Here is a 7571-nt window from a genome sequence, read left to right as displayed (position 1 = left end):
GTCCGACGCAATATTTTATATGCTCCGTTATTCACTACCCTTTTTATTTGTTTGTTTGTGTTGTTTTCGGTTACAGATTAGGCAGACGCGCCCTTCTGATTTCAGACGGCCGCTACGGTAAAAAGGTAATTTTTATTTTTCGTCGATTCCTTGATGTAACGTTCGATTACATAGCTGGTTTTCGATACAATCGAATTGCAATTCTTACATTTGCTTGATATTCACTTATTGAGCAAAAGGCAAAATACCTTTGGGTATTCCACTTTTATTAAATATCTTCTAAATGACCAGAAATAAAAATTTGTTTTGTTTAAAATTTTACCCTATCTGTCCGAGCATATTTCCGAAAAAAGAAATTGATTTACTGAATTTATTCCAAGTATATATCTAGGTATGAGTTATGTACAGTGAGCGGCTAAAATATGGAACAAATTCATTTAAAAATCAGTTGTGCTCGCACACGTCTAACATAATTTTTTCTTGCGCATTTTTTTGCACTAAAGGGAAAATATACAGGGTGTGTCAAAAAGTAGATTTTGATACCAAAGTACCAAACTATAATAATTTTCCGTATTTTTTCTTTTCAGTAACGTCCCTTCGCATCTAATCGATTATCTGACGCACACATCCATCCAACTACTTTTGAAATGTTTAAATGCTGGTCAGAAACATGGTTCCATAATTATTACTCAGATACTAAGGTATTGTAAAGTTCCTGTTTCATCTTTTTGAGACATAGATTCTGTTAGATTTCTTAAAACAAAGTAAAACTATCACGGGACCAATAATTAGCATATTGTAAATTCCTGGTTACAAAAATTACACAAAAAAAATGTCAACAAATTACGTGAAAAAGTTTCCAAAGATGTGTTCTTTGTAAACGGATAACGCTCCTGCCCACAAGTCGGCGATTGCATTGTATTGATCAAATTGTTTCGGAATTCAATACCACTGGAGGAGGACATTCATTAATGCGTATCATTTGTTACTTATTATATTATTTATTGTTTACATAAGCGGGTATCTTACAATAAAGATTTTTTAATTATTTCGGTATTTCTGAGAGTTGTGTTGTATCTATCACATCACAAACTCTTCATAAATAGTGGAGACGTGGCCGTAGTTCTGATTTGATACCGCCTTTGCTACTTTGCTCTTTAATCACTTTGTTATTAAATCTCCGGTCGGTTGTCGATACATTCGTTAGGGAAATAAGTGGTTGTCACGTGATTTAGATGTGTCTAAGTTTTTATTTCATTGTCTATCCTCTTGCACCTCTACTACTGAAAAGAGAAACTATTTCATACATTAATTCATAATCCAACACAGTGGCTTCATAGTCGTCGTCTGACCGGATGTGTGAGCCATTGTCCCTCCGTCGATCGATTTGCACAGGCACCTGTGATACTTTTCTATAAACTTCCGCCCACATTAGCCATACACGCAACCATTATTCTGATTAGAGCTATTACTAAATTTATACAGTCCTCGTATCACATTTAACCTCACAATGAGTTTCGATTAAGTTCGATGGTTGGGCAGATTCTGCATGAAGTAACCTTTTGTAATGAAAAAATAAAAAATATGGAAGTTCCCAATATCAATTAATTAACTCCGATAATAATATTTTGATAAAGTATCTCGACTTGAGCTTTGGGATCCTATGGTTCACCAACAAGTTGGAAAGTTATAAAGTTAATAACCGTAGCGAAAAAGATAAACTTAAACCATCCTTTTTCATTAGCTGAAAGTTTTATTATTAATCACAACACGTTACCTTTGTTAGGTTTGAGCGGTTAAAAGCATGCTTTAAAAATTAAGTCTTATAGATACGTTATTGCGCTACAGCTTAAAGCACCTGTAAGATTTCTAGAAGACTGGGGGTGTCTTATAAACTTGTTAAATTTGATCCGTCCGGTAAGTAATGCACTGAACGATTTTCCCACGAACATTTACGGCTTTTGCACACTCTCTGTTCCTCTAGATTAAACTTTATAACGTAAGTCTTCCCGGGCTTTATTATCATAGTTTTACTAGTTGCTGCATTAGAATACGTCGCTGTTTACCATTAAAAACTAGAATCGTGGATTTGTTGAAATGTTGTCGGAGACCTTATGCGCACGGGTGCATATTTGAGTTCATTGTGTAAATGGAAACGCTCTTCTTGTTTGGTTTAGGGCTTAGCGAGACGTTTTCGGGAAAATTTGCAAGTTAACGCTAATGCGGATTTGATATAAATAAAATATTACCCTATCATGTTAAAGCCACAAAACTATTTAAATAAACTAGCGATTGTTTCCAAATTCAACCATAAGTGGGGCAATGACTAACATCTGTGTTTACTAATGTATTTGAAAAATGCCTAAAATCTACACAATAAAGTAAAAAGGGCCATGAATAAAATGCGTGCGGAAAGTTGTTGGCTTCCCAAATATTCACTCAGTGTACAAGTTATCCAGGTGATACATCATCAATTCATCACTAATTAACTTTATTGCATAAATTCAATTAAGTATACGAAAGTTAAAATGAAAATTCGCTCTAGAAGGTTCGCCTAAAGAAGTGACTAGTGCCAAATTCGCGATTATCGCAGAACTGTCCTCGAACAGTTCGTCTCTGCCACATATGACATAATACTGGTCTTTAGAAATGTGCACATAAGATTTTTTATAACTTAGAAATCAATATAAATTTGAAGGAAAAGATAAAGTATTCGTGATCATAGCGTTGTAAAGTGTACGTGAAATTATAACACCCAGTAACGAAGCGTTTACGGACCTATGTTTTATGGACTTTTGGTTATAAAATAAACTAAAAAATTAGCCCCTTCCGTATATACATCATATTATTTAGGAAGACCCTGTCTGCCACTTTAGAACGTTCGCGTGTGTTATATTGGTATAGATGCTTCATGTTCAGTGTGTTCGTTCATCCAAATGTATGAAACCGTTTGATAATGTCTCTTCCATTCCAGTTCAAGATATATTCTAAAGAGAAATCTTTTAATACCAAAAGAGTGCATGTATAAGCGAATAGCGATTCACGACATGACTTCATTTTCAGACTACATGACCTCACTTGAAATAGGATTAGGTTTTCAGCTATCTCACAATTATACATAACAATTTCCTACAATTTGATGACTGAAAATTGAAATTGGCAGTTTAGTGTTGCATTAAAACTTTTATTTTCTATTTTGAAAAGCCATCATTAATTGGTGATTAGACATTCTTTGCTTGACAATTTTTATTAATCGACAAGTTTTATACATTGCATTATGAATTTCTTATCCATTTCAATTCGGTGATGAGCTAGTTTGATTTTATATTGTCTACATATATCAAGTAATCAAGCAATTTGAAATTATTTGTATCAAGTTAGTAGTACGACTTGATTTTCGTCACGTTAGGTAGTGTCAAAAACCGTCAAGAATAATTAAACAGAACTAAAACCAACATTCCTTAAGATTGCAGTTATTCTGATGACCACCACCAATAGTCTTGTAATTTCTGGCGAATTCCACTCATCGAGCTCTCTAGAGTATTTATTCAATTTGAATAATTTCCTAATTATTTGTGAGTTAAAGTTCCTGGATACAGTCCCGTCGACTTAACTGCATTAAATTAATATCTTGAGGGGTCATTCAGTCGCGAGATAAAATAGAATTATAAAAGTAGGGTACAGCTGAATCACGTCCTGTGACTTATAAGAAAACTGCCAACTCTGCTGAGGTGCAGGAACGATTGGTGATCCGTCGAAGAACGTGGAAAATGTTCAATGCGTTTTGAGCTGTCGTGGAGCTCATGTCAAAGTAATTAAGATAGCGGAAATATTAATTGAGCCGTCGTAGAGATCACGAATTTTGAAAAGGGGAGGGGTTGGTCCGTGCATGTGATAAAAAGAAATCGCTCAAATGGGTAAAACTAAATTTGAATCCTTATCGTGCATATCATCCAATTTTTATAACTTGTTGCGTTGACTTTAACAAATGTACCTAACAAAATTACCACGGTAATATCAAGCAAAGTAGAGGTGGGTCGGGGTGAATAATGGGGTTCTTGTACACTAGCAAAAATGAAGCAAGAGGAAATGTAGTAACAATAAACCGGATAGGCGCCACTTAGTCTTTAGTAAATTTCATAAGAGAAAAGAGAAAACTTATCGAAAGGGGGAAACAAGGCAGACTAATAGATTCTTGTTCTGGTTTTGATAAGCTAAAGAAATAAAATAATTGATAGAGGTAGAAGATAAACAAGAATTGTCACAATCCAGGGTAATTTAATAAATGATCCCAAAATATTACAAATATGACACTGTAATATATCTAGATTTGAAATGGAAATAATAATATATATATAATATATAATAATAAATTTAAATCCATTTTTAGCAAAAAAGGGATCAACTCGTAGTCAGGGTCAATATTCAAACAGGCTTCCTCATAAAATGTTGCGGTATAGCAACGTCTGACATCTGACAGTCGGGAAAAATCGTATACTAATACCGTATTTAATACTCAATAAGAATCAATAATGCAAATGACTTTACACTAACAAAAGCAACATTATCGACCACGGATCGTCAGTACAAATCGGTGTATGAACGTGAGTCGTGACGTCAACTTCAAGAAAACTACATTACTATGCGCACAAATAACGATGTCTATACAACAGCACTATAATCTATTTAGTATTGAAGTTGTAACTAAGATTGTATGAACCAATTCTTGGCAGTGACACAAGTAATGTAACTACTAGGAATCAATCTTAGGAGTAACAAAAGTACCTAATCGTAGACAAGATCGTGTCACGGAAGGTATATTCTTCGTAGCAACAAAAGTAAAGTTAGACCGGAACATATCGAAAATGTAAATTTTAGTCTAAGTAAGTTGGTCACCAGGTGGAACCACGTGACTGATTTCAGCTAAGATAGCGTGGTAGTCAAATTTGGCGTAGATATTTCATAACGGTTGTTAAGGTAGTCATATCCAGGTATATAATAACGAGAGGTAATCCCACCGGATTTATGGTTCAGTGGTAGAGCGTTGGACTATAAATCCGGAGGTCGGGTGTTGAGTCATAACGGTATATACCTCACACTAATTACTTGCAAACACAAATCCGCAAAGCGTTATTAAAAGGAGCACAACTACAGCACAGCAGAAAAAGAGAGAAACCGCTCCCAAGAAATATGGTGATGGGCAAAACCATAAATTCAGTAAAAATTCAGGTAGACACAAAGTCAAGTAAAGGTTAATGGCTTATCGAGAGAATTTTGCACGCAACCACTGTGAAGGCCAGATCGTCTTTGCGCGAACAAAGATACAACTGCACGCAATACCAAATTAAAGAATAAGGAATAGAATTAGAAGTACCATGGATGTCCCCTAGCGGCAAACTAAAGAACTAACGTAATATATTACAGAAATAACTTACGTCTTAACTAAACGGGTTTACATCGGAAATACACAGATGGCGTAAGAATTTAAGAGAGTATATTTCAAATAGTTACTAAAACGGACTTTAAATTGGTAAGAAAAAGAACGTAACAAATTGTTGTATTACCATTCGTATTCGTATTCCTCCTTCAAATAAAGGGATACTGGAGGTGTATCTTATCCAAATTAGGGAGGTACTAGGTAAGAACTAAAAAACCTAATGTATATGAAGCATATACCTAGAATATAAAAAGAAATCATTATAATGATTGCATTAAATCTGGTCTGTAAAATTGCAATTCTTGTCTCATTTAAACGTTGCTTAAGAAAACTCACTCTGTCTGTATAGCAACCTTTTGTGTGATTACTGTCGATACGAAAAACGCAGAGACGCAATATTCGCATATCCTAACAGTGCTAGTTTTGTGGACTGTGCAACAAAGTATCTAAATGTCCTTCACATTTCTCAGGTTGCATGGCACGTTAGTGTTTTAAATAATTAAAATCTATTCCTGGCTATGTCTCTTCAATACCGACTGTGTAGCTCAGTGCTAGAGCGTTGGGATACATAGCCGGAGGTCGGATGTTCGAACCTGGGCTTAGGCAAAAATTTTTCATCTTTGACAGAATTTAGATCAGTTTCGAGCATTTTGCTGGCTACTCCGAATTAGGTTTTCCTCCAGTTTTCCTGATGCGTAAGTACCAGAATAGTATAGAACAAGAAAGAAAGAAAACAAAATAATAATCATAATAGGAGCAACAATGCCTCCTCTTTAATATGAGATTTGTTAATATCTGGAAGCAAGGTTAACTGTGTGAAATTATACGACAATCAGAACTTCCAACGACCAAATTATAGTAAACCAGTAAACCCTCATTTGTATCCCTGTTTCCTAACAACGTAACGTTTTGCGCGGGGCAGTTAACTGCCGATAACGTAATCATTTCGACGAGAATTCTAAATGCATACAAATTATGTTCTTACTTCACTTGTTAATGTCAAAGTCACAAACAATGACCGCCAGGAGTGATATACTGTTATACTTTGTTTCAAGGGTGCTGAACCTTTCGTCACACTAAATGACGTCATAGCAAAATTAAGGCAGGTCGTAAATTAGTAGTTGGTTTACATATTGTCACATTGACGTTTCAACTTATTTATTAAGGTGTCACTATCGTTCATCATTATTAGACCGCCCAAGTTGACAATCACTTGTAAGGCATCTGGTTCTGATAGGTTTTTTCCTGTTCTTAGGTTTTATAATGGCTAAATGGTCATGTATTTTATGTAGAGGAAGTCCGTTGGTATGAATTAAACCTTTTCAACCGTTTGTAATCACCTCATGTAACCGATTCTTTGCACATCCAAATGGATACTGCCAGAGCATCCGAAACTCTTTGAGATGAAGTGTATGATGGTTACAGAAAACGCATAGGAACATTTGTAACTTAAAGTTTGTTTAGGCAGTTCGTAAATTAATATTTTGTTTACATAATGTTGATGTGAAATTAAGTATGCTACCAATGTGAAGAATACGCGTTAAGTTGCGCGAATTTTAATGACCCTTAACTAGCCATTTGCAGAAGTAGAATAGGCCATGGTTTATCGGTAAGCCTTTTGCATTTATACATCTTACAAATTTGAGATAAAGCGTAGTCATTATACCACTGGCTCATTGAAATAACAACGCATACATACAGTTTCTGTTCTTTTGCCACACAGTCGAGATATTCGCATAAGGATCTTGAATATCTTCTGATCCGATTTATTTAAAAAAAAAACGCAATTGTGAAAGAAAACAGGTAGTGAAGAAAAAACTCTCAAATGTTCATATTCAAATCGTATGTACAAAAGACAAAAAGCGACACTACACCACAAATCCATCTTCTGATCCTGCATGGAGTAGTAGGTATATACCGGACCCCTTCACTCACTTCTTTTTCTAACTGTTTTGAGAGTACCATCTTGCCAGCTTCTTCTAAAAGACCCTTTACTGTATATCCAGGTTTCGTCTAAAACCACAGGTCGTAATGGAAAGAGTGAAGTTTCGTTGTGTTTAAAGTCTCTCAAAAATTGTAGTCTTCTTTGAACTGCATAGGGCTGTTCCATTAAAAATAATCTATTGGAGACGGT

The sequence above is a fragment of the Photinus pyralis genome, unplaced genomic scaffold (genome assembly GCF_008802855.1).
Source record: "Photinus pyralis isolate 1611_PpyrPB1 unplaced genomic scaffold, Ppyr1.3 Ppyr1.4_unclustered_Scaffold6239, whole genome shotgun sequence".
NCBI lineage: Eukaryota > Metazoa > Arthropoda > Insecta > Coleoptera > Lampyridae > Photinus > Photinus pyralis.
This window is presented reverse-complemented; position numbering follows the sequence as displayed.